The sequence below is a fragment of the Manis javanica genome, chromosome X (genome assembly GCF_040802235.1).
Source record: "Manis javanica isolate MJ-LG chromosome X, MJ_LKY, whole genome shotgun sequence".
NCBI classification, from domain to species: domain Eukaryota; kingdom Metazoa; phylum Chordata; class Mammalia; order Pholidota; family Manidae; genus Manis; species Manis javanica.
Window position 1 is genome coordinate 44,693,089 of NC_133174.1, and position 23,413 is coordinate 44,716,501.

General features: G+C 38.9%; 2 long non-coding RNA genes across 4 annotated transcripts in view; one reads left to right on the forward strand and one right to left on the reverse strand.

Moving 5' to 3' along the window:
• LOC140847312 (uncharacterized) overlaps positions 1-23,413 on the forward strand; it is a 71,866-nt gene that overhangs the window by 38,306 nt on the left and 10,147 nt on the right. For 2 of the 3 annotated variants that reach the window (XR_012127262.1, XR_012127263.1), the window contains one exon: positions 18,201-18,428. The exons of the other annotated variant lie outside the window; for it this stretch is intronic. This is a non-coding gene — a long non-coding RNA (uncharacterized lncRNA). The remainder of the gene's footprint in view (positions 1-18,200; positions 18,429-23,413) is intronic. 3 annotated transcript variants of the gene reach the window in all.
• LOC108389653 (uncharacterized) lies at positions 16,346-21,739 on the reverse strand. Its single transcript, XR_001851310.3, has 3 exons — positions 20,466-21,739; positions 18,241-18,409; positions 16,346-17,327 (listed from the first exon to the last, which is right to left on the reverse strand). It is a non-coding gene; the product is annotated as an uncharacterized lncRNA (long non-coding RNA).

Genomic DNA, 23,413 nt, shown 5'->3' on the forward strand with positions numbered 1-23,413 from the left:
TGCTAACACATGACATGCACACCCACACAAACACAATCGCTATACTAAATCCATCATCTTTCTTAATGGTGAAACACTAAATGCATTTCAAATTAAGACATTAAAAGATCATGACAAAGGCACGGATGCACACTGATTCCACCACAATTCATCAATTCATCATTGCCCTAGAGGTATTAACCAATGCAATTAGACAAATCACTTGGAGGCATAACAATTCAGAAAGAAGGAGAACTACCTATTTGCAGATATGTTTATGTACCTGAAAAGCCCAACATAATCAATGATAAAGGTTACGTAAGAAGACAATTCGATATGATAAACAGGATAGTAAAGTGCAATATAGATCTTAATAGCCTTCGTATAATCAAATAATAATTAGATTATAATGATGTAGAATCCATCTAAAACAGAAAAGCTGATAATGGATGTAGGAATATATTTTGAATTTATTGAGAAAACTTTTTAATATTTGTGAAATGCACAAAGTAATCTTGAACAAATGGAAATATTTCACTTGTTCTTGGATACGATTATTCAACATCATGAAATTGTACAATTTTTCCTTAAATTTATTAATAAATTTAACTTGGTTTCTATAAAAAATGTCAATTAGCATTTGACACAGCCAGACATTTTGATCCTTAATTTCACAACGGAAATAAGCATGCAAGAATACCAAGAAAAAAAAGAAAAAGCTTCAAGGAGACACTACCCCTTTAAGAACTTTAAGACATTAAAGCACACTGTAGGGGGCGGAGCAAACATGGCGGCGTGAGTAGGACAGTGGGAATCTCCTCCCAAAAACATTTATATTTTTGAAAACACAATAAATACAACTAATCCTAAAAGAGAGACCAGAAGACACAGGACAACAGCCTGACTACATCGACACGTGCGAGAGCCCAGCGCCTGGTGAAAGGGGTAAGATACAAGCCCCGGCCGGCGGGACCCGAGCGCACCTCTCCCCAGCTCCCAGAGGGAGGGAGAGGGAGCCCAGGACTGCTAAACACCCAGCCCCAGCCCCCCGCACCAGAGTGCAGACACAGTACATGCGTGGAGGGCTGGAAACTAGGGAAATAGGGCAGCAAGACCTCTGAGCGGGTGCCAAAGCTGAAGCCCCTGTGACAAAGAAAAGCCAGTGCTCTTTGAAAGTCTTAAAGGGACAGGGATTTAAGAGCTAGACGGAAACAACACAGGTCACGGCCCAGTGGCTGGAAATTACAGGGAAAACTGGGCGTACTAACCCCCTGGGCAACAGCTCTGAGACCCCTCATGGAGGTAAACAGCCAAAAAGCCCCCTCCCCCAGTCCATTACCACTCCCTGCGCTGGGAAAGCAGAGAAACAGCCTAAGGCAAAACACGCCCACAGAAACGCAGAAAGGAAAATTCCTACACTTCGGCGGGGCAAGACACAAAGACCCAGCCTACACGCAATTACCCAACACAAGCCACTAGGGGTCGCAGTTGTCCCAGTAAAGAAAGGCCAGTAGCAAGTGAAAAGTTTGGCCCTCCCAGGTGACAGTCAATAGCACCTGTCAACATGAAAAGGCAAAAAAATATGATCCAGACAAGACTAACCCAGACAGCGTCGGCATCTGCTACATCTTCCCCTGAGAAGGAACCTGGGGAGATAGATTTAGCCAGTCTTCCTGAAAAGAATTCAAAACAAAAGTCATAACCATGCTGATGGACTTGCAGAGAAATATGCAAGAACTAAGGAAGGAGAATACAGAAATAAAACAAGCTCTGGAAGGATTTCAAAACAGAATGGATGAAATGCAAGAGACCATTAATGGTCTAGAAAACAGAGAACAGGAACGCAGAGAAGCTGATGCAGAGAGAGATAAAAGAATCTCCAGGAATGAAAGAATTCTAAGAGAGCTGAGTGACCAATCCAAAAGGAACAATATATGCATTATAGGAATACCAGAAGAAGAAGAGAAAGAAAAGGGATAGAAAGTGTCCTTGAAGAAATAATTGCTGAAAACTTCCCTAAACTAGGGGAAGAAATGGCCTCTCAGACCACAGAGGTACACAGAACTCCCATGACAAGGGATCCAAGGAGGGCAACACCAAGACACATAATAATTAAAATGGCAAAGATCAAAGACAAGGACAAAATATTAAAGGCAGCCAGAGAGAAAAAAAAGGTTACCTACAAAGGAAAATCCATCAGGCTATCATCAGACTTCTCAACAGAAACCCTACAGGCCAGAAGAGAATGGCATGATATACTTAATGCAATGAAACAGAAGGGCCTCGAACCAAGACTACTGTATCCAGCACGAATATCATTTAAATATGAAGGAGGGATTAAACAATTCCCAGACAAGCAAAAGTTGAGGGAATTTGCGTCCCACAAACCACCTCTTCAGGGCATCGTACAGGGACTGCTCTAGATGGGAGCACTCCTAAAAAGAGCACAGAACAAAACACCCAACATATGAAGAAGGGAGGAGGAGGAATAAGAAGGGAGAGAAATAAAGGATCATCAGACCGCATGTATAATAGCTCAACAAGTGAGTTAAGTTAGACAGTAAGATAGTAAAGAAGCGAACCCTGAACCTTTGGTAACCACAAACTTAAAGCCTGCAATGGCACTAAGTTCATACCTTTCAATAATCACCCTAAGTGTAAATGGACTGAATGCACCAATCAAAAGACACAGAGTAATAGAATGGATAAAAAAGCAAGATCCATCCATATACTGCTTACAAGAGACTCACCTCAAACCCAAAGACATGCACAGACTTAAAGTCAAGGGATAGAAAAAGGTATTTCACACAAACAACAAAGAGAAGAAAGCAGGTATCAGACATGGTTGCAATTCTGGTATCAGACAGGACAGACTTCAAAATAAAGAAAGTAACAAAAGACAAAGAAGGACATTTCATAATGATAAAGGGCTCAGTCCAACAAGAGGATATAACCATTATAAATATATATGCACCCAATACAGGAGCACCAACATACCTGAAACAAATATTAACAGAACCAAAGGAGGAAATAGAATGCAATGCATTCATTCTAGGAGACTTCAACACACCACTCACTAAAAAGGACAGATCCACCAGACAGAAAATAAGTAAGGACACAGAGGCACTGAACAGCACACTAGAACAGATGGACCTAATAGACATCTACAGAACTCTACATCCAAAAGCAACAGGATACACATTCTTCTCAAGTGCACATGGAACATTCTCCAGAATAGACCACATACTAGGCCACAAAAAGAGCCTCAGTAAATTCCAAAAGACTGAAATCCTACCAACCAACTTTTCAGACCGCAAAGGCATAAAACTAGAAATAAACTGTAGAAAGAAAGCAAAAAGGCTCACAAACACATGGAGGCTCAACAACACGCTCTTAAATAATCAATGGATCAATGACCAAATCAAAACGGAGATCCAGCATTATATGGAAACAAACGAAAACATCAACACTAAGCGCCCACTTCTGTGGGACACAGCAAAAGCAGTCTTAAAAGGAAAGTATATAGCAATCCAAGCATATTTAAAAAAGGAAGAACAATCCCAAATGAAAGGTCTAATGTCACAATTATTGAAATTGGAAAAAGAAGAACAAATGAGGCCTAAGGTCAGCAGAAGGAGAGACATAATAAAGATCAGAGAAGAAATAAATAAAATTGGGAAGAATAAAACAATAGCAAAAATCAATGAAACCAAGAGCTGGTTCTTCGAGAAAATAAACAAAATAGACAAGCCTCTAGCCAGACTTATTAAGAGGAAAAGAGAGTCAACACAAATCAACAGTATCAGAAACGAGAAAGGAAAAATCACGACGGACCCCACAGAAATACAAAGAATTATTAGAGAATACTATGAAAACCTATATGCTAACAAGCTGGGAGACCTAGGAGAAATGGACAACTTCCTAGGAAAGTACAACCTTCCAAGACTGACCCAGAAAGAAACAGAAAATCTAAACAGACCAATTACCAGCAACGAAATTGAAGCGGTAATCAAAAAACTACCAAAGAACAAAACCCCCGGGTCAGATGGATTTACCTCAGAATTTTATCAGACATACAGGGAAGACATAATCCCCATTCTCCTTAAAGTTTTCCAAAAAAAAGAAGAGGAGGGGATACTCCCAAACTCATTCTATGAAGCTAACATCACCCTAACACCAAAACCAGGCAAAGACCCCACCAAAAAATAAAACTACAGACCAATATCCCTGATGAACGTAAATGCAAAAATACTCAACAAAATATTAGCAAATCAAATTCAAAAATACTTCAAAAGGATCGTACACCATGACCAAGTGGGATTCATCCCAGGGATGCAAGGATGGCACAACATTCAAAAGTCCATCAACATCATCCATCACATCAACAAAAAGAAAGACAAAAACCACATGATCATCTCCATAGATGCTGAAAAAGCATTTGACTAAGTGCAACATCCATTCATGATAAAAATTCTCAGCAAAATGGGAATAGAGGGCTAGTACCTCAACATAATAAAGGCCATCTATGAAAAACCCACAGCCAACATTATATTGGACAGCGAGAAGCTGAAAGCTTTTCCTCTGAGATCGGGAGCTAGACAGGGATGCCCACTCTCCCCACTGTTATTTAACATAGTACCGGAGGTCCTAGCCACGGCAATCAGACAAAACAAAAAAATACAAGGAATCCAGATTGGTAAAGAAGAAGTTAAACTGTCACTGTTTGCAGATGACATGATACTGTACATAAAAAACCCTAAAGACTCCACCCCAAAACTACTAGAACTGATATCGGAACACAGCGAAGTTGCAGGATACAAGATCAACACACAGAAATCTGTGGCTTTCCTATACACTAACAATGAACCAACAGAAAGAGAAATCAGGAAACCAACTCCATTCAGGATTGCATCAAAAAAAAAAAAAATACCTAGGAATAAACCTAACCAAAGAAGTGAAAGACTTATACTCTGAAAACTACAAGTCACTCTTAAGAGAAATTTAAGGGGACACTAACAATGGAAACGCATCCCATGCTCGTGGCTAGGAAGAATTAATATCGTCAAAATGGCCGTCCTGCCCGAAGCAATATACAGATTTGATGCAATCCCTGTGAAACTACCAGCAACATTCTTCAATGAACTGGAACAAATAATTCAAAAATTCATATGGAACCACCAAAGACCCCGAAGAGCCAAAGCAGTCCTGAGAAAGAAGAATAAAGTAGGGGGGATCTCACTCCCCAACTTCAAGCTCTATTATAAAGCCATAGTAATCAAGACAATTTGGTGCTGGCACAAGAACAGAGCCACAGACCAATGGAACAGACTACAGAATCCAGACATTAACCCAGACATATATGGTCAATTAATATTTGATAAAGGAGCCATGGACATACAATGGCGAAATGACAGTCTCTTCAACAGATGGTGCTGGCAAAACTGGGCAGCTACATGTAGGAGAATGAAACTGGACCATTGTCTAACCCCATATACAAAAGTAAATTCAAAATGCATCAAAGACCTGAATGTAAGTCAGGAAACCATTAAACTCGTGGAAAAAAACATAGGCAAAAACCTCTTAGACATAAACATGAGTGACCTCTTCTTGAACATATCTCCCCGGGCAAGGAAAACAAGAGCAAAAATGAACAAGTGGGACTATATTAAGCAGAAAAGCTTCTGTACAGCAAAAGACACCATCAATAGAACAAAAAGGAACTCTACAGTATGGGAGAATATATTTGAAAATGACAGATCCGATAAAGGCTTGACGTCCAGAATATATAAAGAGCTCACATGCCTCAACAAACAAAAAACAAATAACCCCATTAAAAAATGGGCAGAGGAACTGAACAGATGGTTCTCCAAAAAAGACATACAGATGGCCAACAGACACATGAAAAGATGCTCCACATCGCTAATTATCGAGAAATGCAAATTAGAACTACAATGAGGTATCACCTCACACCAGTAAGGATGGCTGCCATCCAAAAGACAAACAACAACAAATGTTGGCGAGGCTGTAGAGAAAGGGGAACCCTCCTACACTGCTGGTGGGAATGTAAATTAGTTCAACCATTGTGGAAAGCAGTATGGAGGTACATCAAAATGCTCAAAATAGACTTACCATTTCACCCAGGAATTGCACTCCTAGGAATTTACCCTAAGAATGCAGCAATCAAGTATGAGAAAGACCAATGCACCCCTATGTTTATCACAGCACTATTTACAATAGCCAAGAATAGGAAGCAACCTAAATGTCCATCGATAGATGAATGGATAAAGAAGATGTGCTACATATACACAATGGAATACTACTCAGACATAAGAAAAGGGCAAATCCTACCATTTGCAGCAATATGGATGGAGCTGGAGGGTATTATGCTCAGTGAAACAAGCCAAGCAGAGAAAGAGAAATACCAAATGATTTCACTCATCTGTGGAGTATAAGAACAAAGGAAAAACTGAAGGAACAAAATAGCAGCAGAATCACAGAACTCAAGAATGGACTAACAGGTACCAAAGGGAAAGGGACTGGGGAGGATGGGTGGGTAAGGAGGGATAAGGGAGGGGGAGAAAAAGGGGGGTATTAAGATTAGCATGCATGGGGGGTGGGAGAAAGGGGAGGGCTGTACAACACAGAGAAGACAAGTAGTGATTCTACAACATTTTGCTACGCTGATGGACAGTGACTGTAAAGGGGTATATAGGGGTGACCTGGTATAGGGGAGAGCCTAGTAAACAAAATATGTAAGTGTATTCGTCATGTAAGTGTAGATCAATGATTAAAAAAAAAAGCAGTTCCTGTGTGGTGACCTCCAATGTGTTCTACACAATGATATAAAGGGCATATAAAAGTGTATGCAAAGGGTCTGTTTGTGTTTATACAGACGGTCAAAGCCTAATTTGGCTACCCCGAAAATGAACTAAGATACGATATGAAAAAGAACTTCCAACATCAGCACTCTTGGGAAGACTCATGCCAGAAGATGACCATCAAAAAACCCCAACAAAGATCCATGCACTGCTACAGGTGTAGATGCAGTCATCCCACCAGTTCCTGGACTTGCCATGGGAATGAAGAAGGAGATATCTAAGCTGGCCTGTGCATACAGCAAAACAACAAATTTGACTGGATCTAAACTGTTGGAACTCAACCGAGAATTAGGGGAAGTGCAAATTGTAGCACTCCAAAATCTTACAACTACAGACTATTTACTGTTAAAAGAACATATGGGATGTGAACAGTCCCCAGGAATGGGTTGTTTTAATTTGTCTGATTTCTCTCAGACTGTTCAAGTTCAGTTGGACAATATTCACCATATTATAGATAAGTTTTCACAAATGCCTAAGGTGCCTAACTGGTTTTCTTGGTTTCATTGGAGATGGCTGGTAATTACAGGTATGCTTTGGTTACGTAACTGTGCTCCTATTATGTTAATGCGTGTGTGCAATTTAATTAGTAGTTTAAAACCTATACATGCTGAAGTTACTCTACAAGAGGGTATATCAAAGAAATAATCAATCTTCCCAGGTTTTCTTCCACCTGTTACTTCTATAGCTTTTCTTCTTCCTTCCTAATTATAACCCTTAAGTAGAATTCGTGCCTCATATCGAATTTACCGAGTATCATAATTCTTCCAAGTGGTAAAGACACCTCAAGACAAATGCTGGGCATAGAAGCCACAGGGCATAAAATATGCAAAGAAGTAAAAAGCTAACCTTTTCAAACAATAAGGCTTCTCTCTCACTTACCAACTTAACATTGCCCTGTATGGCCCCGGAAGATGACTGGTTAGCCAGAGATGGGTAAGATTCCTCAAGGGAGGAACAACCTAAGACAGGCACAGTCACAGGGGGGCCATCACGTGAGAAAATGGGGATCAACAGAGGTTAGGCTTAGAACCTCCCCCCTCCTCTGTTCTCAGAGAAATATTCTGCATACATGGATGTTTTATTGCCCTTGTCTAGCTTGGATTAACACATAGTCTACAGGCACACACCTGATCATGTACATTTGCTCTCTTACAACACTAAACTATCTTTTCTACCTTTATATTGTATCTACCTACCACTTCAGCATTTTATTAAAAATAATAATAATAAAGAGAGAAATGTGGTATCCACATATAAATCAAGTATAAAAATCAAATGAATATTCATATTTGAACTGTTTATAGTTCATAATGCATGATCAAAACCAAAAGCCTCTGTGATGACTGCCCTTGTAATGTTCACCATGTAACTTATTCACTATGTAAGAATTTGTTCTCCATGTAAGAACTTGTTCGTTATGCTTCAGAAGATTGGAGACTGACGAAAATTAGGCTTGGGGTGGATTAATGATTGTGCATTGAGCATTGACCCCCCTATTCAGAATTTTATTGTGGTTAACAACCATTTGATCAATAAATATGAAAGATGCCCTCACAAAAAAAAAAAAGTACACACTTCCAATTGTAAAATAAATAAGTAACTGGAATGTAATGTATAGCATAAGGAATATAGTCAAAATATTGTAACAACTTGGTATGGTGATAGCTGGTACCTAGAATTATCATGTATATAAATGTTAAATCACTGTGTTGTACACCTGAAACTAATGTAATACTGTGTGTCAACTACCCTTCAATAAAAAAAAATAAAAAAATAAAGCACACTGTAAAAATTCTATTATTCAAACCGTATGTAGTGTGAATAAATAGACTAATAGAATTCCAGAAATAAATAAAAATACATGTGGAACTTCCAATTTCATCATTATGTGATGAAGTTGCCATTTCAAATGAATTGAGAAAAGAATAACTGTTAAATAAATTTTGCTGTGATGTCTGGTTTTGCCATTTAGAGAGAGAGAAAATTAGATCTATACCTGAAGGTACACACAAGAATAAATTCCAAATGGAACCTGGATCTACATGTAAAAAATGAAATCATACAAATAACACAAGAATGTGAGTAAATTCCTCCGTAATTTGTTTGTGAAGGGCTTTCCAATGAAGACTAAAAATCCAGAGGCCATAAAAATGGATTCATTTGAATTTATAAAATTCCACCTCTGCAGATTAGGTGATACTATGTAAATATTAGTTCTCTGATTTTGATAATTCAACTGTGATTACAAAAGAGAATTTCCTGTTTTTAAGCAAATACACAATACTTCATTGTGGTGAATGAACATTGTGTCTGCAACTCATTCTCAAAGACTTCAGAAAAGAATTATACAGATAGATGTATAGCAAATTAGAGAGCTAGAAGATACAGATGGTGATATCGTAATATTTGGGGGACCTGGAAGACATTCATAATAGGAATTCTTTGTGTTATTCTTGTGACTTTCCTGTAAGTTAAACTGTGTCAAACATTTAAATATAAATAAATGGAATTTTTAAAAAAATTGATGCTCCAAGTTAAGGAGATTTTCTTCTATGTTTGTCCTCTAAAACCTTTATTATTTTACTTTTCACATTTATATCTGAAATACTTAAGAAATTAATTATTTTGCACATTATGTAGTAGTAAAATTTTCTTTTTTCCATAGCAATATCAAACGGACAAAGCAGAATTAGAAAGGCGATCTTTTCCCCACTGCAATGTAATTGTACCTTGTTATAAATGAAGTGATTATATATGTGTACATATATTTCTGGACTACCCAGCCTGTTCATGTCATCTAGATTTTATTCTTGTACCAGTACACAATCTCTTTTTTATTTTATTTTATTTTATTATTTTATTTTATTTTATTTTGGTATCATTAATATAGAATCACCACAGTGCCTTAATTACTACAGTTTTCTAATAAGTTTTGTTATCTGGTAGGATAGTGTGAGTCTTCCAGCTTTGTTTTTCTTCTTTAATGTTGTCTTGGCTCTTCTTCTCCTTTTGTATTTCTAAGTCCATTTTTGAGTCATCTTTCCAATTTCCATCAAAAAAGAAAATGTAATTTTTACTGGAATTGTACAAAATCTATAGAGAGCATTTGGGGAATATTTGCATCTTTACAATATTGATTCTTCTAGTCTGAAAACATAGCATTTATGTGGAAATTCTTAAATTTCTCTGAATAATATTTTGTCATTTACAATGTAAGGACCTTGCACTTCTTTCATTAGATTGATTCCTTTGTATTTGGCTGTTTTTATGCTATTGTACATGATGTGGTCTTACTTTTTTCCAAAACATTTGCTGGTTGCAAATGTATAGAAAAATGACTCGTCTTTGTGTATTGACCCTGTATCTTGTGACTTTGCTAAATTCATTTATGTATTCTAAGAGCGTGCAGGTTCTTCTGAATTGTATATGCACATAATTATGTCAGTTATGAATAAAGACATTTTAATTCCTTCCTTTTTGATTTCATTAACTTTTTGGCTTTATTTCTGTAGCTAAGATTACCAGTATGCTGTGGAACAAAAGTGGGAGTAATGGCCATCCTTGTACAAAACCCACCATTCCAAGTCTCAAGAAGAATGCTTTCAGTAATTCACCATTAGTTATGATGTTTGCTGTAGAGTTTTTCATGTAATCTTGATCAGAATAAATAATTTTCTCCTAGTCCTTAGTTTCAAAGATTGTTTTTCTGCACTTACTGAGATTATTATATGATTTTTCTACTTTTGTGAATGTTAACAAATATGCTAATAGTCTTTTCCAATGCTAAACCATACCTACCTCCTGGAAAATGACCCTTTTAGTCATGATGTATTAACTTTTATATGTTACCAGATTCTATTTTCTAACATGTATTCTTGCTCCCATTTTAATCATGGGGTTAACCTGTAAGTTGCCTTTCTTGTAACGTTCTTATGACTTATGCCCTGCTTGGGGAAAATAAATTATGTAGAAACTTTTAGGAGTTGGTCATAAAAAGAAGAACATGCAGAAGAATTCGGCAATATGTAAAGGGAAGATAATCTGTTAGACTAGCTTCTGGAAATTAGTCCAATGGGAAAAAATAAGATTGATTAGAACTTTGTATGCAGCATGCCTATTACAACAGTGTGTGGAATAACAAAATATTACAAATTGTGTGTCCAAGATTGCCTAAATATTCTCATTCAACCAACTCTGGATAAAATGACAATCTTTGGCAGAAGCAAGAGGCAAAGAAGAGCAGTTAACACAGCAGACTGCCATAACGACTAAGCACTCTCTTCAAATCACTAGTCACCAAGAGAGGCATGCCGCCCTCTCCCAGGCTATGCTTTCTTCTAATAATAACAGAAATATGCAATTTGAGTTCATAAAGACTTAGTTATTTTACCTTGATCCTGCTTAGTTATTTCACCTTCAAGGTTTACACGAAACTTCGTTCCCTCTTGCTTCTCCTCCTCTGATTCTAACTATATCCTGAGCTCAGTTAAAATTTGTGGTCCTGGGACTTGAGAATGTTTATAGTGGTTTCTTCCTATCTCATCTGTACCTCCTTTCATTTTATTGACCAAAAATGTTTTTTCACTTAAATGCACTAATTTACTCCTTTCAAATTTTTCTAACATAAAATGTTATCTTCAAACATAGTAAAAAAACATTTGTGTACATATCTATTGATAATCACCCTAAATGTAAATGGACTGAATGCACCAATCAAAAGACACAGAGTTACAGAATGGATAGAAAAGCAAGACCCATCTATATGCTGCCTACAAGAGACTCACTTCAAACCCAAAGACATGCACAGACTGAAAGTGAAGGGATGGAAAAAGATATTTCGTGCAAACAATAGGGAGAAAAAAAGCAGGTGTTGCAGTACTTGTATCAGACAAAATAGACTTCAAAACCAAGAAAGTGACAAGAGACAAAGAAGGACATTACACAGTAATAAAGGGGTGAGTCCAACAAGAGGATATAACCATTATAAATACCTATGCACCCAAAATATGAGCACCTACATATGTGAAACAAATACTAACAGAATTAAAGGAGGAAATAGAATGCAATGAATTCATTTTAGGAGACTTCAACACTCCACTCGCTCCAAAGGAGAGATCAACCAGACAGAAAATAAGTAAGGAGACAGAGCCACTGAACAACACATTAGAACAGATGGACCTAAGAAACATCTATAGAACACTCCACCCAAAAGCAGTAGGATACACATTCTTCTCAGGGGCACCTGGAACATTTTCTAGAATAGACCACATATTAGGCCAAAAAAAGAGCCTCAGCAAATTCAAAAAGATTGAAATTGTACAAACCAACTTCTCAGATCACAAAGGTATCAAGCTAGAAATAATTGTACAAGGAAAAAAAAAAGGCTCACAAACACATGGAGGCTTAACAACATGCTCCTAAATAATCAATGGATCAATGACCAAATTAAAACAGAGATCAAGCAATATATGGAGAAAAATGAAATCAACAGAACAACGCCCCAACTTCTGTGGGATACAGCGAAGGCAGGTCTAAGAGGAAAGTATATAGCAATCCAGGAAATTTAAAAAATTAAAGAAGGAAGAACAACCCCAAATGAATAGTCTAAATTCACAATTATTGAAACTGGAAACAGAAGAACAAGTGAGGCCCAAAGTCAGTAGAAGGAGGGACATCATAAAGATCAGGTAAGAAATAAGTAAATTTGAGACAAATAAAACAACAGAAAAAATTAATGAAACCGAGAGCTGGTTCTTTGAGAAAAACAAAATAGATAAACCCCTAGCCAGAGTTATCAAGAAAAAAAGAATCTAAACACATAAACAGAATCAGAAATGAGAAAGGAAAAAATCACTATGGACACCACAGAAATACAAAGAATTACTATAGAATATAAAGAAAAATTACATGCTGACAAACTGGATAACCTAGAAGAAATGGACAACTTTGTAGAAAAGTACAGCCTTCCAAGACTGACCCAGGAAGAAACAGAAAATCTGAACAGACCGAACCGGTAATCAAAAACCTACCTAAGAACAAAATTCCTGGGCCAGATGGATTCACAGATGAATTTTATCAGACATTTGGAAAGGACATAATACCCATTCTCTTTACAATTTTCCAAAAATTAGAAGAGGAGGGAATACTTCCAAACGCATTCTATGAAGCCAGCATCCCTCCAATATCAAAACCAGGCAAAGACATGACAAAATAAGAAAATTGCAGGCCTATATCTCTGATGAACATAGATGCAACAATACTCAACAAAATATTAGCAAACAATTTGAAAATATATCAAAGAGATCATCCATGATGATCAAGTGGGATTCATCCCAGGGATGCAAGGATGGTACAACATTCAAAAATCCATCAACATCATCTGCTATATCAATAACAAGAAGGACAAAAACCACAGGATCATCTCCATAGATGCTGAAGGAGCATTCGACAAAATTCAATACCTATTCATGATAAAAACTCTCAACAAAATGGGTATAGATGGCAAGTACCTCAACATAATAAAGGCCATATATGACAAACCCACAGTCAACATCATACTTAACAGCGAGAAGCTGAAAGCTTTTCCTTTAAGGTTGGGAACAAGATGAGGATGCCCAGACTCCCCACTTTTATTCAACACAGTTCTGGAGATCCTAGCCATGGCAATCAGACAACACAAAGAAATAAAAGCCATCCAGACTGGTAAGGAAGAAGTTAAACTGTCCCTTTTTGCAGATGACATGATACTGTATGTAAAAAACCCTTAAGAATCCACTCCAAAACTACTAGATCTAGTATCTGAATTCAGCAAAGTTGCAGGATATAAAATATTAATACACAGAAATCTGTTGCATTCCTATACACTAACAATGAACCAGCCATAAGAGGAATGAAGAAAAGAATTCCATTCACAATTGCATCAAAAAGAGATGTGAAAGATCTATACCATGAAAACTGTAAGACACTCTTGAGAGAAATTAAAGAGGACACTAACAAATGGAAATTCATCCCATGCACTTGGGTAGGAAGAATTAATATAGTCAAAATGGCCATCCTGCCTAAAGCAATGTACAGATTCAATGCAATCCCTATGAAAATACTGACAGCATCCTTCAATGAACTAGAGCAAATAGTTCTAAAATTCATATGGAACCACAAAGGACCCCGAATAGCCAAGGCAATCCTGAGAAGGAAGAATAAAGCAGGGGCATTATGCTCCCCAACTTCAAACTCTACCTCAATGTCATAGTAATCAAGACAATTTGGTACTGGCATAAGAACAGACCCATAGACCAATGGAACAGAATAGAGTCCAGATATAAACCCAAGCATATATGGTCAATTAATATACTATAAAGGAGCCATGGATATACAATGGGGAAATGACAGCCTCTTTAACAACTGGTGTTGGCAAAACTGGACAGCTATATGTAAGAGAATGAAACTGGTTTGCTGTCTAACTCCATACACAAAAGTAAACTCGCAATGGATCAAAGACCTGAATGGAAGTCATGAAACCATAAAAGTCTTCGAAGAAAACACAGGCAAAACTCTTGAATATGAACATGAGCAACTTTTTCAAGAACATATCTCCGTTGTCAAGGGAAACAAAAGCAAAAATGAACAAGTGGGCCTATATCAAACTAAAAAGCTTCTGTGCAGCAAAGGACACCATCAGTAGAACAAAAAGGCATCCTACAGTATGGGAGAACATATTCATAAATGACATATCTGATAATGGGTTGACATCCAAAATATATAAACAGCTCCTGTGCCTCAACAACCAAAAAGCAAACAACCCGATTAAAAGATGGACAGAGAATATGAACAGACACTTCTCCAAAGAAGAAATTTGGATGGCCAACAGGCACATGAAAAGATGCTGCACACCTGTATTGATAATTAGTTTATCAATTGCTGTGCACAGGCTTAAATGCTAATTTGGGCTCGATACGCAAGACACACCACCACAAGTCACAGCTGTTTAGTATATTTTCACTTTATTAAAAGAGGAGGAGAGAGATAAGGGAAAAGAGAGAGACACAGAGAAGTTTCAGGAAAACAACAAAAAGGAAGAACAAGAAAGAAAGAAAGAATCAGTCCATCATACCACTAGGACCTCATCATCAGCACCGGAAAACAAATCATCACGGGCAAGTCTCAGGAGAGGACGACAAGTCAGCAGTACTCCAAGCACGATTGGGAGAAGGCTGCTCACGGTTTCTCTAAGCTGATATTTATGCTAGTTTAAACAAAAGAAGCTCAGTGCCAATAGGCACATGCATGAGTCACGTACCGACCCAGATCTGGCCAGGAGCCGTGGCCACGTTCATGACTCGCTGTTAATAGAAATGTCCTGGGTGCATTCCCCAAGGTAGTTAGTTATCCCGGGCACATAGCCCAAGGACAAGTGTCTCTGGCACGCAGCCCAGGGTTGTTGTTCCCTTCTCCCTGAGGAGTGGCCAGCTCCTCTGGGAAAGGAGTGCATACCTTGAGCCTGGTAAACTCATACGACCCCGAGCAGGCCTTAACATTTTATACTTTACTACAATTCGGTCCTAGGGCTGCTTGGGGAATATGCATAGTGTCTGTATGTGCACGTCTCAACACAAACATGGTATGTATCTTTCGCATACGGCGATACATCCAACAGTTATAGAAGCACAAAACAATGGGGGTTATAATTATTAATAGAAGAGGGGTAAATATAGCTGAGAAATATTTGTAGGCAGTGGAACTCCCAAACAAAGAGTCCCACCAGTGGTGATTAGAGTCCTGGGTTATAACATGAGAAAGGTCTTTTAATTGGTTAGATGTTATAGTGGTAATCAACTGATGCTCAGCTAGGGTTCTTTGATTATTAGCCAAAGGACGGGATAACAATTGGGAATTCTGTAAGATGGTTGCTAGAGTTAAATTCAGATATGCAGAAGGAGGTTGTACGTGAGGAGGAGTCCAGGAAAAAGCCTCATCCTCCTCCAGATCGGGAGCTAGGTAGAAAACACCACCGTTCCAGTGGAGCAACTCGAGACGCTGCAGACATCCTGAGAAGGGAGAGGAAAGTCCCATGCTGTGTAATTCCCTCAGGTTAGAGCTAGCAAAACAGACATGTTTGGGTTCTATCTCCTATAAAACAGAAAAATTGCTTATTGGGAATGCAGTGACAATACACAAGTTAGTTGAATGAGAAAGCAAACAGGGTTCCATTATACGAAGAAGGCCGTTACAAACTGGCCCTTGGTCAGTAGATATACAATCAGTTAGTTTGTAAGTAATATTACTATTGTCTATATGAGTGCCTTCTGTCTGTGGTTGTAGAAAATAGTTATCCTTAATAATAGGCAAAGTATGAAAAGAACATAAGGTTTTAACAACTTTAGGAAGGTAACAAATAACAGTGCCTAAGCACCATAAAGCAGTGCAATTAACAACAGGAGCATTCATGGCTATCCAAAAATTATTGGTAATAGAGTCGGGAGAACTTTGCGTAAGGAGACGTTGTGCATTTTATTTTTGTGTTAAAGTGTACAATAATTGTAAGGAACATTTAGTCCAACTGAATAAAGCAGTAGTTTTAGTCTCAATCCAATATTGCTGAATACTAGAGTCAGTAAAGATATGTAACATCTGTTTCTGATAAGCTAACGTTTGCTCATGGGGAATAGTAGTAGTGGGTAACCATTTAGCATTTAAGGTCACAGCTTTGGATACATCTGATCCAGTATTTTTAAGGCGATGGGCTAAAGCTTCTAAATCAATAGAATTAGCTACACCTAATCTAGAGCCAAGGCCACCTAAACGAGTGTCATACCAAGCACGGCATTTATGGCTGCATTTAGGTAAGGTGGGAAAAGAAATGTTAAAATGTATTACTCTCTGGGGTGCAGCAACAGAGATATTGGTACAGGTCCTAGGGATATGCACTATCTGAGGGGTGGCACTCTTCAGGGGTTGTTTTACTGAGACCCATATATAATCTACCCAAGATGTCTTATTTATGATTGGAGTGGTGTTAGTACAAAGAATAAACTGAGAACTGCTAACAGTTCAATTCAGATTATGTTTTGAATTATTACAGTATTGCACAGTCTGTAAAATGCTAGCTACAAAACTAGTATAAGTATTTGAATGAATGGAAATATTCACACTACAACAAGTAACATTAACTTTGGTTTTAAAAATAAAATTAATAGGTGGGGAGCTAGAAACTACCATGTGGTATTGGCTTTCCTTATTTCCTTTCCATACAGTCATATTGCTGTTTGCTGATACTGTTACATTTGCAATAGAACAGGGTTGGTTAGCACGACGCTGGAAAGAATCTTGGGAGCGTGGTAGAGTGACGTTCTTCCATGCATACTGCCACTCAGCTCTGGTAATGTTGTAGTGGGTTGGCAGTCCTAGTTGAGTTCCAGGTGTCCATGCATTACTCATTGCAGGTGTCCACAGCAGAGGAGTCTATAATATAATCTAGTTCCGTAAAAACAATTGGTTAATAGGATACATTTCAGGTTGTTCTTGTTGAGGGAACATGACTACAACTACATTGTTGTCTCCTTGAGCTATAACTTTCCAGCCCGTGGAGGGTCTGTAGCATGTCTTTCTACCCATACTTTGGTTCCAGCAATGTAATCAGTAGAACTAAAGCCACCATATCTCATGGTGGGGTTAGGAGGAGTATCTATCTTTTCCCAGTGATCAGTAGTAGCCTAAGGGATTATTAGTATTTGTGCTATTCCGGTGCCAGGCAAGAAGTGTAGAGTCTCTTTAGAAACATCATGTAGTAGAATTTTAATTTCTCCTACGTAGTCTGAATCAATGATGTCAGCCACTATCTGGATCTCTTTTTGAGCTAAACTGGACCGGGGAGCTATCTGACCATAATATCCCTTGGGTATTTGGATGCCTAATCCAGTAGCTACAGTTTCAGTAATGGCGGGATCTAGCCATACTCCTTGTATATTATGCAGGTCATAGCCTGCGGAAGCAGTAACGCTAGCATAAGGGGCTTGAGCATTGGGATGGAAGCCCCTTAAAATGAGACCCATTATCACTTTGAATTTGCAAAGGGATGACATAATATAGAGCAATGATGTCTAGAGTCTTGATGGTATAGTTCTGAGTGGCTCGCTTATATGCACAGGCTACTAGGACCCCCGAATACATGTCCACACATGTACAGATATATTTGCATCTCTTAGATAGAGGTAGGGGTCCAATATAATCTATTTGCCAAATTTGAGCGGGTGCTTTGCCTTGCAAGAGTTCTCCAGTTATAATCTTGGGCAAAGGCCGGTGTTCATCTAGTTGGCAAGTTGTGCATTGTTCTTTAACTGTTTTTAGGTCAGATAAAGGGACACCTATTTCGCGGTCCGGTGCCCACCTGTGCATAGCAGCGGAGCCTGCATGTCCTGTCTTGTGATGAATCCATCGTGCAAGTGTTAATGTTTCGTCACTAATGGGAGTAGAACATTCCACTTCAGCTATAGCTGCTAAGCAATCCACATCAGCGTTATACTCACGTTCAACTGAAGTCTTCTTAGCGTGAGCGCCTACATGGAACGCAGACAGGTTAGTGGTTTTAGCAATTTCCCAAATATCTTTCCAAATATTGGCTCCCCAAAGATCTTTGTCATAAAATTTCCATTGATCTTTTTCCCATTCAGGCATCCAAGTGCCTAATCCTTGGGCTACTGCCCAAGAGTCAGTAAAAATATAACATAACATTCCTTATCTCTCTCAAAGTTCATTGCCTGGTAGGCTGCTTGTAATTCAACAAATTGGCCACTTTTTCCTTCACCACTGGTCTCTAAGACCATCTTAGTCACTGGATTATAAGCTACTGCATTCTAATATCTAGTATGGCCAATATATTTAGCCGAAGTGTCAGTAAACCAGGCATGATTTTTCTGCTCAGTTGAGAGGGAATTATAGCCATAGTTATATACAACAGGGGAATTAACCCGTTCTATTGCTATTGGTTGAAAGTCATCTATGTTGGGAGCGTCGATTATCTGTTCATGTAGATCTGATATTCCAGATGGCCCAACTTTAGCTCTATTTTGAATATGCCATTTCCACTTAATAGTGCTGGATTCTTGAGCATGCCTAATTTTATGGGAAGCTGGATCACTCATAATCCACTGCATGATTGGTATTCTGGGTCTCAGGGCTACTTCATGGTTAAGGGTTAATTGTTCAGTTTCAGTTAATGCCCAATATGCTGCCAGTAGTTGTTGTTCAAAAGGAGTATAATGGTGTCCTGCTTCAGGTAATTTTCGGGCCCAAAATCCTAGGGGAACCCGTTTAGAGTCTTGTTTTTGCCATAAGCTCCAGTTAGCATAATTTGAGTAACCATAAGCTCTAAGGGTCCCTCTCGTACAGGCCACAAGTCACAGGCAGCCTGAATTGTAGCCTTTGCTGCCTCAAATGCTTGGATTTGTTCGGGCCCCCAGTCAAACTCATATTTCTTCCTAGTGATCTTATAGGAGGGTTGTAAAATCTGTCCCAAGTGGGGAATATGGTTCCTCTAATATCTAAAAAGACTGATAACCTTGTGAGCTTCCTTTTTATTCCTAGGAGGGGCAAAATCTAGAATTTTCTGTCGGGCTTTTGGTAATATGGCCCTGTGCTCGAAATTCCAACGAATTCCCAAAAATGTCACTTCTTGTGCTGGTCTTTGTATTTTGTCTGGATTGATTTCCCAACCTTTCTGTTTCAGAGGAGTCACCATTTGGTCTAAATAACACTGCACTAAATGCTCATCAGGACCTTGGATTAAAATATCATCTATATAATGAGTAATTAATAAATCAGGGTGAATTGGACATTCATCTAAATGTTCAGCAACCAGGCGGTGACAAATAGTTGGGCTATGCTTATAGCCTGTGGCAGGTGGGTGAAGGCATATTGACATCTTTGCCACATGAATGCAAAATATTCCCATTGCTTGGAGTCAATGGGAATAGTAAAAAAAGGCATTGGCTACGTCTATGACTGCATACCAGGTACCAGGATGAGATTGGATATGTTCAATTAAAGTTATTGTATCAGGTACTGCAGCAATTAGGGGAGGAGTGACTTTGTTCAATTCTCTATAGTCTACAGTCATCCTCCAAGAACCATCAGTTTTCTTTACTATCCAAACTGTGACTCACCTCTACCGGAACGGTCTTAAGGACCTCAGCCAGCTGGGGCACATCTGCATTATACAGTTTTCCACCCCAGTGCTCACTGAGACCAGTTCCCAAAGCCCATTCTTTGACAAGGGAGGAAAACTGAGGGTCCTCCCAGCCAGGAATATCACAAATCACACATAAATCCCCACTCTTTTTCTTAAAAGGCAGCATTGCTTCGGTGGTCTTGCGTATCCTGTCCGTGACGCCAATTTGTATTGATAATCAGTTTATCAATTGCTGTGCACAGGCTTAAATGCTAATTTGGGCTCGATACGCAAGACACACCACCATAAGCCACAGCCGTTTAGTATACTTTCACTTTATTAAAAGAGGAGGAGAGAGATTAGGGAAAAGAGAGAGACACAGAGAAGTTTCAGGAAAACAACAAAGAGGAAGAACAAGAAAGAAAGAAAGAATCAGTCCGTCATACCACTAGAACCCCATCATCAGTACCGGAAAACAAATCATCACGGGCAAGTTTCAGGGGAGGATGACAAGGCAGCAGTACTCCAAGCATGATCAGGGGAAGGCTGCTCGCGGTTTCTCTAAGCTGATATTTATGCTAGTTTAAACAAAAGAGCCTCAGTGCCAGTAGGTGCATGCATGATTCACATACAGACATGGATCTGGCCAGGAGCCAGGGCCGCGTTCACGACTTACTGTTAATAGGAACGTCCCGGGCACGTTTCCCAAGGTAGTTATCCCGGGCACATAGCCCAAGGACAAGTGTCTCTGGAACGCAGCCCAGGATTGTTGCTCCCTTCTCCCTGAGGAGGGGCCAGCTCCTCCGGGAAAGGGGTGCATACCTTGAGCCTGGTGAACTCGTGTGACCCCGAGCAGGCCTTAACATTTTCTACTTTACTACAACATCGCTAATCATCAAAGAAATGCAAATTAAAACCACAGTGAGATATCACCTCGCACCAGTTAGGATGGCCAACATCCATAAGACAAACAGCAACAAATGCTGGCGAGGATGTGGAGAAAGGGGAACCCTCCTTCTCGGCTGGTGGGAATGTAAATTGGTTCAACCATTGTGGAAAGCAGTATGGAGGTTCCTCTCAAAACTCAAAATAGAAATACCGTTTGACCCAGGAATTCCACTCCTAGGAATTTACCCTAAGAATATAGCAGCCCAGTCTGAAAAAGACATATGCACCCATATGTTTATTGCAGCACTATTTACAATAGCCAAGAAATGGAAGCAACCTAAGTGTTCATCAGTAGATGAATGGATAAAGAAGAAGATGTGGTACATATACACAATGGAATATTATTTAGCCATAAGAAGAAAACAAATCCTACCATTTGCAACAACATGGATGGAGCTCGGGGGCATCACGCTCAGTGAAATAAGCCAGGTGGAGAAAGACAAGTATCAAATGATTTCACTCATCTGTGGAGTATAACAGCAAAGCAAAAACTGAAGGAACAAAACAGCAGCAGACTCACAGAACCCAAGAATGTACTAACAGTTGCCAAAGGGAAAGGGACTGGGGAGTGTGGGTGGGAAGGGAGGCATAAGGGGATTAAGGGGCATTACGATTAGCACACATAATGTAGGGCGGGATCACGGGGAAGGCGATATCGCACAGAGAGGACAAGTAGTGACTGTACAGCATCTTACTATGCTGATGGACAGTGACTGTAATGGGGTATGTGGTGGGGATTTGAAAAAGGGGGGAATCTAGTTATCAGAATGTTGCTCATGTGATTGTATATCAATGATACCTTAATAAAAAGAAAGCATGTCAATACCTTTAAAAACTATCTATATCTCATGGACTTACTTAAACCTGTAGATTTCCCTACTTATTACCAGGATAAAATGTAAATGGCCACCAGTAAGGGGTTGTTTAAATGAATCATGGTACATCCGTAGCCTATATTGTATTCAGGCACTAATAAATATATGTTTAAAGATTGTCTAAAATATCCAAATGTGCCTGCAATATATGGGATATGAAATTTACAAAACGCTTGTGGAATATTATTTCAATTTTACTTTAGAAAAATAAACATGAGGACGTCTAGTTAGAAATGGTTTGTGGCAGTCAGCCCTCAGTTGACCTTCCTGAACATTCTATTTAAATAAGTAGTAATAGGTATGACATTTCTGTTTAAAAGGTAGAAAATCATGACAAAGTTGTGACAATTATACCAACTGAGACAAAAACTTGTTAAGTTAAAAAACACAAAAGCACACATTTTTAAGGACACCAAAGAACTGTGTGTATGAAGAGGTTTATAGAAATTAATTTTATAGCAGAACATGTCTGCTTGGTGAACAGAGGTCGGTTGCCACTAGAGTTATGTGCTGAGTCTTTGTAGATTAAGGAGCAGACCAACAATAGGCAAAGGGACTCCGCTGGAGTAAAAAAAGAAAGCTAGTAGAATTTTTAGAAACACATAGGATGGTTTGACAGATGGTGTCTTCAGGAGGCCCAAACAATAGACAATGATAAGTAAGGATGTATATGAAGTTTGGTAGGGGTCAGGGATCAAATTTCCTTTCACATGAATGTTCATCTGATCCAGCATCATCTGTCAAAAAGATTTTCCTGAGTACTTCTGGTTTGAACTCAGAAATGCCCAGAGCTGAAAGGAGCATCCTTCCTACCCATAAAATAAGAAGTGGGAATACTGCAAACTAATGACTCACTTTGGAACCCTTCGGAGAACTGAGGTCTCACGGAAAACATCACACACAAAATTTAGTGAAAGATAGGTACTTGTGGGTAGAAAGAGGATCTAAGTAAGCATTTGCTTACTTGGGACACACACTACCTGAATGCTATATAAGCCATTAACAAGACTAAATTAGAGAATTTCAAGAAATTTCTAAAGGCTGAGTGGGGGCTACCAGTGAAGTATGAAGTCTGGGAGGAGTTTCACACCATCCTGTGAGCTTTTCCTCCAGGATCTCCACTAGATGCCCACAGAAAAGATCTGTGAGGATCCTTAGAAAGATCACTCTTGCTGCTTGCTGGGAGAGAAAATTTAGCAACCCCTGCCAAAATCCCAGCAGACACATCTTCCCTATATTCCTTATGGCTTAATCTACAGGGGAGAAGGCATCAATGTTCTCTGTATCTCTTTGCACCTTTCCTGAAAATCTAAAGTTATTCGCCCCAAAGGATTATTTACATATATTTTTAAAAAGCTTTCCTTGAGAAAGATAAAATGTGTACTTCCTGACATCCAGAAGCTGGTCAGGCCCTCACAGCTAGGCCATGCTATTCTCCTAACACACAAACATTTTCACAGAATACCAATCTTGACCAAGGTTATTCTGAGAGCGTGATAAAATGACACCAAGTATGGCTTCTCCACAATTATGTCTCAGCGCAGACAAAAACAAGGTCCCTGTGCCACACA